A 15000-nucleotide genomic window follows, 5' to 3' on the forward strand; every position below is an offset into this window, starting at 1 on the left:
AGACTAGAAGCATCTTTAGATGCAGTGACTAAGCAAATCATTGTGTCTGGAGAAGAACTGATCGATGTAACTGGCATGGGTTTTTCTTTACTTTTTTTAGAGTAAAGGTATATAGGCGATATACATAAAATTGCACATATGTAACATATGCTGTTTGATGAGTTTGTACATATGCATGAACCATGAAATCATTGCCACAATCAAGGTAACTTTCCTTGTGTCCTTTTCATTTTTGTATGAGAAGTTTTTAAAAAATTTTAAAACTTTTAATTTCAATATGTTAACATAACATACAGTGTTATTTTAGTTTCAGGTGTATAATACAGTGATTCAACGATTCCATACATCACCCAGTGCTCATCACGACAAGTGTACTCTTAATCCCCAACACCTACTTCTCCCATCCCATCCCCCCCACACCTCCCCTCTGATAAACCTCTGTTTGTTCTCCACAGATTTTTTTGTCTTTGTTTTTGTTGTGTTTTGTTTTAGACAGGCGGGGGAGGGGCGGGGAGGAGTGGAGGGAGAAGAAGAGAGAGAACCTTAAGTAGGCTCCACACCTGATGCAGAGCCCCACTCGGGGCTCGATCTCACAATCCTGAGATCATGACCTGAGCCAAAATCAAGACTCAGATGCTTAATGAAGTGAGCCACCCAGGAGCCCCAGTTTGTTCTTTATAGTTAAGAGTCTGTTTCTTGGTTTGTTTCTCTCTCTTTTTTTTTCCCTTTACTCATTTGTTTTGTTACTTAAATTCCACTTATGAGTGAAATCATATGGTATTTGTCTTTCTCTGACTGACTTAGTTTGCTCAGCATTATACTCTCTAGTTCCATCCATGTTGTTGCAAATGGTAAGATTTCATTCTTTCTTAATGGCTGAATAATATTCCCATATATATATATATATGTATATATATAGGAATATACATGTGATATATATATCACACATAGGAATATAAAGATGTGATATATATATATATCACATATTTATTCATCTATTGATGAATACCTGGACTGCTTCTATAATTTGAGTATTGTAAATAATGCTCCCATATGGTAAGAACTCTTAATATGAGATTTATTCTATTACATTTTTAAGTGCACAGTGCAGTATTGTTAACTATAGGCACTGTGTTGTGCAGCATATCTTAAGAGTGTATTCATCTTGTATAACTGAAACTTTATACTCTCCCTTTTAGCTTGAGTCTGGTCTAAACTCCAGCAAAACAGACTTCTTGTGTTCCCCGCACACACTGAGTGATTTGTGTGAGCTGCCCCTCTACCAGTTTCTCCCTCTCTTCCTCCATGGCAGGAAGTCCTCTTCTCATCTGAAACATTTTCTTACCACACCAGAGTCAAATTTCATTTATCCCTTCTGTCATCCCAAATACAATGGATGTGTCTCATTAGCACTTTTTTCATTGTACCTTTTCTTCCATCTTCCAGTCTAGAATGGTCTCAAAGACAAAGCTTCTGTTTTGTTCATCATTGCACTCCCTAGAGAATGTAGCATGGTACCCTTACAACTGGGGGATGTTCAGTAAATCCTGGCTCTTATTACTGGGAATACCAATGACATCACTTATGATTTTTTTTTTAGTGATTTATAGTGAACATGTACAGCAAACACTTATGACCTCACATCTTTTTGCTGCCCAAAATGAAAATTTCCATGTTTTATATAAATGGCAACATAATTAATGAAGAGTTTTAATTAGTTGCAATCAATGCAATAGATGATGCTTCACCTGAACATATTAGTTTCTCTACTGAAACTCTATACTTTGATCCAACTGGATTTTTACTATAGAAGCATTTGCCCCCACAGATTTTTGTAACCTGCAAACTACAGTCATCATCATACCATCATCACCAACCATTTCAAGGATCAGACATCATATCATACTCATTCATAAATGTCTAGTTATTTTTTATTTTATCATATCTTCCCAAAGTTCACAAGGGAATGATGGATAAAAACAGAACAAAACAAAACACAGACTCTGAGTTGAAATGCAAAATTCACTGCAGTTCAAACTGTAGGTTTGAAAGGAGAAGAGAATGAAGCCTTAAGCAACTTATAAGTCATGACTTATGACGAACATGTAAAGCAATATTGATACTGTGGTCCTACACATAATTCAATGCTGTGAAATCAGCTGGTTTCATAGGATGCATTCTGAGATTATTAGCTTTATTTAAACTACATAGAAGTTTGAAGGAAAATGATGTTATAACTTTATAAGTTTGACCCCAGAATTTCCTTACAAAAGAAATATACATATTATAATTGCAGCAAACAATATGCAAAACTTTAGTTCCTAGTTTTTGGGATCAGAGGTAGGGCTGACCTTTAGGGACTGACGTTGTAATGTTTCAAGGTCTCCAGGTCCCATATCTCTTGGCATTAGTACAATGTTCTGATCTTTGAAAGACTAAAAGGCTGTGTAACTTCTGTTACAGGTTCTCTTAAACCTGGGCCGTGCACTTGGGAGATGTGTCCCAGGGGGCACATGTGCTGGTGGAGACTCAGAGCTGCAGCACGTAGATTTCTAAATGGCTGCAGCCCTAGCTCTTTCACTTAACTAACCACAGTTTGTCTTTCAATAAAACTTGGTAGACAGGTTTATTCACCTCATCTAATAGCAGTGGTGTTTACAAACAGTGTCAGGGACTTCTAAATGCCCTCAGTGTGGCAGAAGTTGGAAAATAGTGGACATACAGAGATTTCTCCCTTGGTCTGAAAAACATTATGCATAGTGAATTGTCAATCTCTTAATCAGTGAGGACAGGCCCCAGGCAAGGGCAATGCTTCTGACGGCTGCAGACTTTTATGGTACTGCTGTAACCTGCAATTCCCAACCTGGCGGGTCTCAGCACTTGGCAGAGTTTCTGCTGAGAAGAAGTGTCATTGCAGCACCTTGTCACCGTGCCTCGTGCCCAGCTTCCAGCAGTGTGACCTGAGAGGGAACGTATCCATCACCAACTCCCTATTTGCTAGAGGGCTGTCCACAAGGCCCTTGAGTGACCTCAAAGCTACCTCAGTTTCTGAAGGCTATGGGACTGATGCTCAAAGTTTTACATGACATTCACTGCCCTCCGTACCTGGCCTTGTAGGAGGAAAGAACCAGGACATTCTGAATAATAAGAGAAAAGACCACGTTTCCCAGTTCTTAGGAGTTCCTTAAATGAGAGGGCTACTTTAAGGCTTATGTAAGGATTGAAGGAAAACCCATAATTTCAATATGTGGCATGGCTTTGCACATGGAAAGTCACCTTGTCAATGAAGCATTTTAGTCTTTCAGGCAGTCTGTGTCAGCGTGTGGATTATTATTCCCACTTCATGGACGACAAAGTTAAAGCCTGGGGAGATTATGACTTGCCAAAGGCAAGTGACCTCACAAGGCTGGTTGGTAACAGAGCAATCGAAATAGAAAACCTCCAGTGGTTAATGGTGGCCAGCCTGGCAGGGCCCTGACTCAGCAGCAGGGTCCATCAGACCGGTGGGATGCAGACGTGGAATGTCCAGGTCAGAACCAGCACGACAGAGGGACACGCAAGGTGAGCCAGGGAAGTGAGGTGGGAGCAAATAGAGCCCCAGGTGGGGAGTTTATGCCAGTGACCTGGAAGCCCCTTGTAGCAACCAGCAGTGCTGGGCAGGCGTGCGCCCTCTGTCCCCAGGGATGAGGCCGGTTTGCTGGATCCCAAATCTTAAGCTGGTACACAGCCCACATCGCTTCTTTTAATACAGTTATGAATCCATGAAATGATTATGTGTTATCCTTAAGATTATTGCAAGTACAGACATTGTGTATGCTTCCTCTTGGGGTTGACTTATTTGGATTTTTAAATATGAAATGTGCAGGTTCCATAAATTTGAATTAGCTGAAGATAGTTCGGATTTTTTTTATAAGTGGCTTTTCATATGTAAAAAATGAATTTGAGAAATCAGCTGGTAATCTCTCTGTTCTCTTCAAAATGGCATTTGAATTTGGCAGGAAAAGAATATTGCTATCGCCTTGTTTCTAAAGAAGATCCTCTGTAGATACACTCACTTTAAAAACTATTGAAAAAATATTTCTCTATTTTCTTCAGATCAATAATTTTGAAGGGATTCAAACATACATTTGAAAATGTGACAAAACCTTTTCTCCAGGCAGGTACTCTACTGAAGAAAAATCACTCTGATCAGAATCTTGGCGAGCCTGAGAGCAGAGGTTTCAGAGGGGTAAGAGGTGGTGTCTTTACCTGATCACAGATGTGGCTTATAAGGAGGGACCCGTGGTCAGAACAGCAGAAGAGTGGAGGTCAAGTGGCTGCAGTACTGCTTTCTTTTATAGCCGAGAGAATAAAACGCCGTGCATGACTTTCCTCAGGCCGCGCAGCTGGCTCAGTTAGAACTGGGTTGGAATCCAGTTTCTTCTAAGCCCAATGCTTTTCTTTGTATGACCTCCATATATCCTGCCATTTGGTCAGTAGCTTAAAAGAAGACATTTCTAAAGCTCTGGTCACTACTCATTAGTAGACACTGGTTTTTATTTTATTTTATTTTATTTTATTTTATTTTATTTTATTTATCATTTTATTTTTTTGATGGCTTATAAGGCATGATGGAATGAAACAGAACAATTCATCACATCACTACAGCTGTGGTATTTTGTGTTCAATGTTTTTAAAAGAGTAGATGAAACTATAACTTGTTTTTATGCAAAATACTGTTAACTGCTGGGACATCAGTCTACCCACTGGTTCACTGGGTACCTACTCTGTGACTGTGTGTGTCTGGGGACCTATGGGTGACTTGGGCTTATTCCTTGCCGCCAGGATCTCATGTCTAATAGCAGTGGTCTACCTTCCAGGGCCTAAAACTAATTTCATCATGATAATAAGATGGTATTTGCCTCTCCCACTTATCCTCTCATGAGTGTATGATGGCATTTTCCAGAAGCTGCATGGCATACGATGTTGTGCCAGACTTGAGCATCAGCAAACCTGAGACTATAGCTCTCTTCATTAGGCCCGGCACTAAGGAAATTTGCAAATGTAAAGCAATGCCACCTTTCTGTCTGTTTTTCAAAAAGTCATTTTTCATAAAGCTCTGTTCACTCTGTGTCTTCTATGCAGCATGCCTTCCTTCCTCCTTTCTGTCATCAAGATTACCTTCTCCACAAGGACAGAGCCCCTCCTTTCTGAGCACAGCTGCCTGTTTCTCTCTCCTCGGGGATCCTGCCGCCCTGCTCACCTACCCCAGCACAAGCCAGGCTGTGCTAACATTGTCTGTGTTGTTGGCACAGTCGTCTTTTCAGGTAGACTCATGGGGATCTTGGTTCATCCCTTCACCTGTGTACTGCCTACTGCCGGGCACTGTGGGCCTAACCGCTATAGGTGAAATTAAAAGGGAGTAGATGCATGGCAGTGGCATTGGTTCTAACTTCTTCAACATGCTTTGAAGCTACCCTTGTTGGTAGGCCTGGGTGTTATTCACTGGGAGTCTGAGGGTGGAGCAGCTCGTTTTTGAAGAAATGGGGAGGGATGGTTTTCTTTGCACTGTACACCCTCTCTGTTCACCTGCCCACCCGCCACCTGCCACTGGCCTCCTGGGGCGCTTCCCATGGCAGGAATTCCTGTGGTTGATTCCCTAGATGTGCATTGCCTTGGTGGTACCAGGATAGAAGTGGTTCCAACAGAATATCTGTCACATGCCCGTGATCAGTGCATGACAAGGTTGGGATCATGAAGTGGAGGGGTCTGATCCATACTGAGTTGGTGCAGCAGCATGTCAGACATCTGGCCTGAGAGATGGGAGTCTGATGGTTGTATTTTGGTGACAATTGGCATTTGAGGTGACTCTTTAGATGAGCACTGCAGAGCCTGCTGGATGGCAGACACCTTGCAGCATCACCCCCGCTGTCTTCCTGCCCCACTTTGAATTGTAAGCTATCTTTGTCTTCAAGTCCGTTAAATGTCAGTGCATTGCCAGATGACAGTCCCAGGGCTGTGAGTGAGCTGTTAGAGCTAGTGGTGACGGGAGGGACCCTCACCCTGACCACACCTCGACCGCTGCGAAAGCCAAGCCCCTTGGGGCTGATTCAGAGGCTGTGAGGGCCCCCTGGCCACCCTGAAGGTCTCATCACAGGACTGGTAATTCTCATCCAGGCTGGGTGTGTGTGTAATGCCAGCAGTCCTGACATCTGATCTGATTTGGGACAGCGAGCGCCACCCAGCAAGGAACAACCACAAAGCCTGCACCTTTGTTTCCATTCTGAACCCAGGTCACTTAGTACAAAGTGAAGATTTGAGTCCTGAGTGTTGGGGAGGGGCTGGAGAAGAATCCAAAGAATCCCCTCTTTGGCATAAGCAGAATATTTTAATACAGGCATAGGTCCACTCTCTCCTTAAGCAAAATAATTAAATTTCTCTACCTCTGGATGTACAGCTACACCAGAAAAATGACAACAAGAAGCATTATTAATGTGAGTGCTAAAAATGGTCTTTTAAACAGTTTTTTTTTAAATTTATTTATGATAGTCACACAGAGAGAGAGAGAGAGAGAGGCAGAGACACAGGCAGAGGGAGAAGCAGGCTCCATGCACCGGGAGCCTGACGTGGGATTTGATCCCGGGTCTCCAGGATCCCGCCCTGGGCCAAAGGCAGGCGCTAAACCGCTGTGCCACCCAGGGATCCCTAAAAAATGGTATTTTAAATATGAATCAATAGGCAACAGAGGGAAAACATTAAGGTTCATAATTTCTAGGAATGTTTTTAAGATACGTGAACATGACCAGGAAGGTGCATTTCTCCAAATCCCCACGTGAATGTTGTCTAACTTAGAGTGATCAATGACTGCCTGGGTCTCATTGTTCTAGTCACGAGACCTTTATGTCTGGACAAATGGGGTGGCAGAAATGTGGCTCCCACTCGGGGAAGACCCTGTTAATCCATCACCCCATAAAGCTGGCTGTCATACCCCGAGGTCGCGACACCAAGGGGCAAAGAGGAGCCATGATCAGAGTTCGGTCTCACAGAGCCAGAGCAGGGTGATGGCTAGGCCACTGCCACGTGGCCAGGTCACTCCAGGAAAGGGAGTGGATGAAAGGAGCAGGTGTGATGCTCATCATGAGTGCACAGTGACAGGCGGCCTCGGGTGTCACCCCAGCTTCCCAGTGGGCCTTCGCATGCAGCCTTCCCGCTCCGTCCTGGGGCCACAGGGCCCATGTGGGGGCTGAGACCGCCCATCCTGCCACCTCTGGGTGTGCCCTGCCTCTTGGCTCTGTTCCCACCTCCTAACCATTCTCTTGACTTCAGCAGATGGACAACTGCTAATTCAATTCCCTTACATCTTCATTGAGCAGAAGGGCTGCCCTTTTAAATAGACATGAGGCTTACTACTGACTTTTAAATACCCACCTGCCAAGATGCCATACTTACATATTATTTGGTATTTACCATGGGATGATTTAAGAGAAAGGAAACCTTGCTCAAGATGAAACAATTTCGCACACTGTTCTTGCTCATCTTCTTCATGGAAAGCGAGGAAGAGCTAGTTACTTTCATCTTTGTGGCAAGGGAGAGTCCGAGCCTCTGCTTGGTGGTGTCAGGAACCTGCCTGTAGCACCAGGACCAACGGCCAGCCCAGCTTGGGCCTGTTTCACACTCATGCTTCTGCCCCGCCATGAGCATGCTGCTGGACCCCAGGAACCTGTCCTTGAAGCGAATCACATCTTTGCCCTTTGGGGTGAAGTCTTTACTCAAAAAACCCTTCGGGAGAGTTTTCCTCATGGTTAAATTCCTGACAACAGGCGAACTTTCCTGTACTTTTATTCTCAAGATGCATTTTGGTCTGACATTGGATGTCATCTTTCATTTGCTCATGCAGTCACATGGCCTGGAAAATACGTGGAGAAGCACCAGGAACATGAGCCTCTGCTGGTAGCAGCCACACTGTGGTGGCCTCCTCGGATATTTGGAGAAATAGGGCAGAGGTTTGAGGGAGGGGGCACCTGGGTGCTCTGTCGGTGAAGCATCTGCCTTCAGCTCAGGTCATCATCTCAGGGTCCTGGGATCGAGCCCTGCATCGGGCTCCCCGCTTATCGAGGAGCCTGCTTCTCCCTCTCCCTCTGCCTGCCGCTCCCCCTGCTTGTGCTCTCTCTCTCTCTCTCTCTCTAAAATAAATAAATAAAATCTTTAAAAAACAAAACAAAAAAAAAGCAGTTTGAGGGAGGAAACTGAGAAGAGCTGTTTACTTCCACCAATCTCCCCTGTCCTGCCGCAGGTTTGCCTTGGGCATGGAAGGCCCGCTCAGGGTGCTCATCTGGTGGAACTACCCCCCCATAGTTGACCCCTGGGTGGGGTCTGAGCCAGCATACTGTGGGAGCTAGGAGGGCAGGTCCCATCCTGAAGGGCTCCATCCCGCTCAGTCTGTGGTGTAGCCCTGTCACCATGGACTTCTGCCAGCTGCCATCAGGCCACAGCCTGAGTGGCCCTAACATACCTTCTACATCATCTGAGCACGTTCGGTAACCACTGTTTCTGCCCCATCAACCAGGATCTTGAAGGCTCCTTGAGCCCTGGTGATGACATGCTTTTGAATAGCCAGCAGGACCCCTTCCTTTATTTTCTGGTGGCAGGTATAAAGTTACCACTTGTACAACGTCCCATGAACCAATATAGGTCAACACTGTTTGCCAGGAAACAGGACACTCACCGGAAAGAGAGGCCCCAGAGAGCCAGAGGCATACGTGATATGCACACTTGCACAAGATCACAGCTCTCTCTGTTGATTGATGAATCAATTGATTGATAGCTCACACCATACTGGAATTGATTGCTTATGTACAGTGTGAGATAATTTGAGGATATTATTTCAGAAACACGTAGCATTAGAACTGATCATCACTACTGCAAACAGAGTACTATTAAAAATGATGTGTGTACTTGCCTAAGGAAGAACGGTCCTTGGAGTGTAAACACTGCTAATCTCATGTTCTCCATTTAACATGAGTCTCAAATGATCTGAGAGAAAGGTTTCTGTGGTAAATTATATTTGGGAAACATGCCAAGCAGATTACCTCTTAAAGATTGTGGTGTGTACCCTAGGGATTAGCAGGCTCTGAGAAAACTTATAGAAAGAAAACTGCTTAATGTTATATAATCATATTCTGGTATTTTTTCCCATTTTTGGTCATTCATACTTTTATTTATTGATGCAATAAACATTTATTTGAGGGCCTATCAATTCTTCTAGAGCTAGGGATACAGCTGTGACCAAAACAGAGCAAGTCTTTGCTCTCATAAGCTTTCGTAGAATCTTTATTTTTTATTTATTTATATTTTAGAGGTTTTTATTTGTTTATTTGACACACAGAAAGAGAGAGAGAGAGAGAGAGAGAGAACATAAGCAGAGGGAGAAGCGGACTCCCCGCTGAACAGGGAGCCAGATGCGGGACTTGATCCCATGACCCTGAGATCATGATGTGTAGGGTCCTGAAGCAGATTTCTGTTAGTGCCTGACAGGTCAGGGCCTCCACAGACAGCAAAGTGGTGAGCAGGTCTCTCTGTTCTGAAATGGTGCCTCTTGCCTCCTTCGTTCTGTGGGGCTGGCTTTGCTTCACTGGACTCCACTGTCCTCTGAGCTCCTGGTAAAAGGATGGCCTTTCTGTTTTAAGGATGCCAGCTCTATCTTTATTTCCTGTTACCACTTCACTGGATGCAAATCCACACTTCATTTGAGTGCTGTGACCACATCTAAACTGTTTTTTTTTAAGATTTTTAACGTATTTACTTGGGGGAGGGTAGAGGGAGAGAGTCTCAAGCATACTCCACACAGAGCGCAGAGCCCGACGCGGGGCTCAATCCCATGACCCTGAGATTATGACCTGAGCCGAAATCTCGAGTTGGATGCCTGACCAACAGCCCCTCAGGTGCCCCTAAACCAGGTTTTAGAAATAAGTTTACTATAAACATTTGATAGAATATGTCAGTTTATTATTATTTTTTGTTGTTGTTGTTCTCAAATGAGTTTTGTTTCTAGCTCATTCCTTTAACCCACTATCGTTGGTTTGCACAAATAGCCAAATTATGGCTAACACTTTGTTGAAATGTGCTCCGACTGCCCCGGAGCCTCCCATCTGAGAAAGGCAGCTTAGTGCTCATTGCTGTAGGCGAACTTTGAATGTCCTTGCTCCTGCAAACCCCTTAAGTTAGCCAAATACAAATGTCGCTTCTATAGTTTCAATCGAACTCAAATGCTGTGCCAAAAATTAATATGCCAGAGCTCCAGATGACCGGCATTATGAAAAGCATTTATGCATTCCATGGACTGTGACTATGTGTTTAATATCCAATTAAAGAATAGGGACTTTCAGTGGTGATGATAAGAGACAAACAAAGTAGTAATTATGCAGAGATACATGGTGACACGTGATTACAAAGTACAAAATTAAACACTGACTGAAATTTTCATACCTCCACTGAATTTCAATTCCCAGAGCCAGACTTTGGTTTTGGGATTCTTTAATTATATATTCACAATTTACATTTGTCCATAAATTTGTACCTATAATATATGCAATATTTCCACAGCATATATATATTATATATATATATATATTTTTTTTTTTTTTGGAGCCACTCGGACATTCTAGTGGGGGAGTTGATTTAGTGTGTAATTAGGAATGAAGTTTCCAAATTAGATTGAGACCAGCATCTGCATCTGGGAAATAGGAATTAGGGATGGTGCTAGAACTTCCCCAGTGTCTTTGATTACCCTTCAAAATCCTGAAAGTTTCAGAATTAGCATCGGTAGACCTATGAACAATGTCTGTTAAAGTGACAGAATGAACCACTGGCCACTTTTCCTCCAGGACACACAGATCATTCACATGACGATGATCAATTTTTAAGTGCTCTCCTCCCCCAGCACCCTTCAGGGCCAGGACTCCCCCACACTGTGGGGTACCATGGGGTGGGTGGCAGTGGGTTTCATAGTCTCAGGGACTGTTTCTGACCTCGTGATGCACGAAAGGAAGAACTACCATGTCTTACATTCTGCTCAGCAGCTCAGATGTTCTTGGCATTTCTAAAGGCAGGCATACATTTGCATGTCACGGTATCTTTTAAGGACCCCTTTCAACTTACCCCCCACCTTGCATCACGCCAATACACATTCCACAAAGGGAGTCCTTTTGGTGGTGTTCTTCCAGTCCCAACTGAGGCTCTCGTCCTCTTCCTCTGTACTCTTGGCATGTTCAGAAACGTGTGTATTGAACACTGTAGAAGTTCCCAGATTGTCATGGTATTCTTGATGTCTTAGCACCAAGTGTAGCACTCAAACCCACATATATGCTCTCAGGATCCAGCATTCATAGGGCAGGATAAGGCGAAGAAGGAAGATCCATCTCTGGCAGACAGGGGAAGGATAAGGGATTCTAGCTCTCACATGGTAAAGGTGTTCAAACACTAATGGGAAGCAGAGTACAGAAGTTCCTATCTCTTCATTTAAAAATAGCCAAAGTTGGGGAAGAAGATAGACATCCTAAAGATTCTATACTGTAGGTACAGGGGTGGGATCCACAAGGAGCAGGGTAGGGCTTTGCTAATTTTGATGCCTTCTATATGTTTCTAGGTAGAGATCAGTTAGACTCCTCAATGCCTAACAAAAAAGTACTTTGTGTTTATGTTGGTGCTATCAAGGGTGGGTCCTGAAATAAAACTGGTCCTGACTCTATCATCTGGAAAGCCAGATTTTGACAATCAGAAAGTCTGTGAGCAAAAGCCTCTGGGGTCTATAAGAGAGAATATATGTGTGTGTGTGTGTATATATATATATATATATATATATATATATAAAACAGAGAACTTATATTATGCCAGGCTTTATGCTAGATGCTTTGCAAACATTCTGCTATTTAACCCTTATGATTACGTTATCAGCCCAATTTATATATAAGGAAATACTGTTTGAGATGAAGCAGCTTTGCCCCATTTCACACAGCTCATGCAGAGAAGAATGGGGGATTTGTCCTGGGTCCTTTGGGCTACACCAGGCTAACTTTCTGTATGGCAGCAGCTAAAACTGCACCTCACATTTGGTGAGAGTGTTTTGCAGTGTACAAGAGGATTTTACACATGTTTTGCATGTTTTCCTAATCTATTTGATGAATGGATTAAGGGTGACAGTCTGACATGGATGGGCAAGTTCCTGACTCAGGGCTCGGAGCACAGGGCATCTTGCTTTGTGAGCATGAAATGGGTGATAGAATCAGCTTTGCTGCCTTTCTTTCCTTCAGCGATCATCCTTCCATCCAAAACTTAGAATGAGAAGAAGATGGAAATGTGATTACAGTTAGGGCCCTGCTAGGGAGGCATGGAATCAAGCGGAATCTGATACTTACTAGTGTTGGAATCACAGCGCAGCAAGAACAAACACTACCGTTCGTGGAGGGCTCGCTGGGCGCCAGGCTCCATGGTGGGAGCTGTGATGGCACCCACGCTTCCCAGCAGCCACTCCCAGGAGCTGAGAAACTGAGGCCAGGACACACGTGTGGGACCACAAAGGAAATGAGCAGAGGCGCTCAGCAGTAACATGACTGGAACTTTCTCACACTGTTTCATTTCTCCATGAACCTGGTATTATGTCTTGAATTCCCATCACCCAAATGTCTTTTCCAACATGCTCATAAGGTTGCTTTTATTGAGATATTATCAACACATAACATTACATTAGTTTCAAGTGTGTGACATAATGATTCAATTTGTATATATTGTGAAATGATCATCACAATAATTCTAGTTACCATTGGTCACCATGCAGGGTCACAAAATTTCTTTTCTTTTTTTTTTAAAGATTTTATTTATTTATTCATGAGAGACACAGAGAGAGAGAGAGAGAGAGGCAGAGAGAGAGAAGCAGGCTCCATGCAAGGAACCCGACGTGGGACTTAATCCCGGGACTCCAGGACCACACCCTGGGCCAAAGGCAGGCGCTAAACTGCTGAGCCACCCAGGGATTCCCTCAAAATTTCTTTTCTTATGATGAGAACTTTCAAGAAACACTCTTCCAGTGACTTTCAAATATGCAGTAGAGTATTGTTAACTCTAGTTGCCATGCTGTACATTATATCCCAGGACTTATTTTATAACTGAAAGTGTGTACTTTTTGACCACCTTCATCCATTTCACCCATCCCCTATTTTCAACCCCGCCTCTGGCAACTATCCATCTGTTTTCTGCTTATGAGTTTTTTGAGGATAGAGATGGAAGCTTTTGCTTCTTTGTATCACTATAGTGCGTGCCATAGTGCTTTGCACATAGAAAAAGCACAATAAAGAGTTCCTGAACAGACATTTCTCCAAATAAGACCTACACATGGCCAATAGGCACATGAAAAAATGCTCCACATCATTCGTCATCAGGGAAATACAAGTCAAAACCACAATGAGATACCACCTCACACCAATAAGAGTGGTTAAAATTAACAACACAGGAAACCACAAATGTTGGAGAGGATGTGGAGAAAGGGGAAACCTCGTGCACTGTTGGTGGGAATGTGAACTGGTGCAGCCACTCTTGAAATGAGTGTGGAGGCTCCTTAAGAAGTTAATAGTAGAGCTACCCTATGACCCAGCAATTGCACTGCTGGATATTTACCCCAAAGATAGAGATGTAGTGAAATACTGGGACACCTGCACCCCAATGTTCATAGCAGCAATGTCCACAACAGCCACACTGTGGAAGGAGCCATGATGCCCTTCAACAGACGAATGGATAAAGAAGATGTGGTCTATATACACAGTGGAATATTACTCAGCCATCGGAGAGGACGAATCCTCACCATTTACATGGACGTGAATGGAACTGGAGGGTATGATGCTGAGTGAAATAAGTCAGTCAAAGAAAGACAATTATAATATGGTCTCACTCATTTGTGGAATATAAGAAGTAGTTCAGAGGACCATAAGGGAAAGGAGGGAAACTGAGTGGGAGAAAATCAGAGAGGAAGACAAACTCTGAGAGACTCTTAATACTGGGAAACACACAGAAGGTTGCTGGAGGGGAGGTGGATGGGGGCATGGGATAACTGGGTGACAGGCACTTAAATGGACATGTGATGTGATGAGCACTGAGTGTTATACTATATGTTGATAAATTGAGTTTAAAATTTTTTTAAAAGTTCCTGATTTTATTTGGAAACAACACTCGCAAGTCCAAAGAGTGTACTTCTGTTCAGTCCTATGCCAAAGCTAACTTTTTAGTGAAGAACTCTTTCTTTGATTACAGCCCTTAGCACGTGGAGATTAATTCACTGAGCCTTGTTCCCAGATGGAGAACATGCTGACTGAGTTTCCTGTACCTGTGGTTCTCATCAAGAAATCCTTGACTAGCTTTCAGATGAAACACAAAAACAAAACCAGAGCGCACACATTCGACCATTGATTTTCATGTAATGTGAAAAGAGTGTTGGTCTCTGGAAGCTACCCAAAGTTGCTTGCTCTTTTTTTTTTTTTTTTTTGAGTCAGACGGTCTCTGACCTCTTCCTTTATGGAAACACCACGACGCTGGTTTAAAATCAGAATGGGGTATTTCAGGAACCCCCCAAAAGGGCAAACTATTTCCCTACTCGTCTCAGTCAATAAGTACCTAGCTGACATGTTGCAAGTTTATTTATGGAGTCCAAATTATGAGAGTTAATACTGTTTTGTCAAAACCTTGTATGACATCCCTCTGATTAGGACTGTGTATGGCGATTTATTTTCAGCGACAGTACATGGCATGATGTGCCATCATTATTCAACATCTCATTTGAGCCCTGGCAGATCGCTCGGAGCTATTATGCATAGGCGAGCACTTAGCATATTTAATGTGCTTTACCAACAGTTGATATTCTTCATCACTACAAAATAAGTGTAACCGCAGAAAGATTTTGAATACAAAAACATCTCTTTTTCCTCTCTTTTCCTTCAAGTATTTATTTAATCTCCGGGGGTCAGTTTCATTCAGTGG

The 15000-nt window shown here is 43.2% G+C and overlaps 1 long non-coding RNA gene across 1 annotated transcript in view; it reads left to right on the top strand.

Annotated features, from left to right (window-relative positions):
- The first annotated feature begins 3452 nt into the window (after positions 1-3452).
- The window catches only part of LOC112643973 (uncharacterized), a 37351-nt gene continuing 25803 nt past the window's right edge, over positions 3453-15000 (top strand). Inside the window, exon 1 of the long non-coding RNA XR_007411633.1 lies at positions 3453-3561. This is a non-coding gene — a long non-coding RNA (uncharacterized LOC112643973). The remainder of the gene's footprint in view (positions 3562-15000) is intronic.

The sequence above is a fragment of the Canis lupus genome, chromosome 1 (assembly GCF_003254725.2).
Source record: "Canis lupus dingo isolate Sandy chromosome 1, ASM325472v2, whole genome shotgun sequence".
Lineage (NCBI taxonomy): Eukaryota > Metazoa > Chordata > Mammalia > Carnivora > Canidae > Canis > Canis lupus.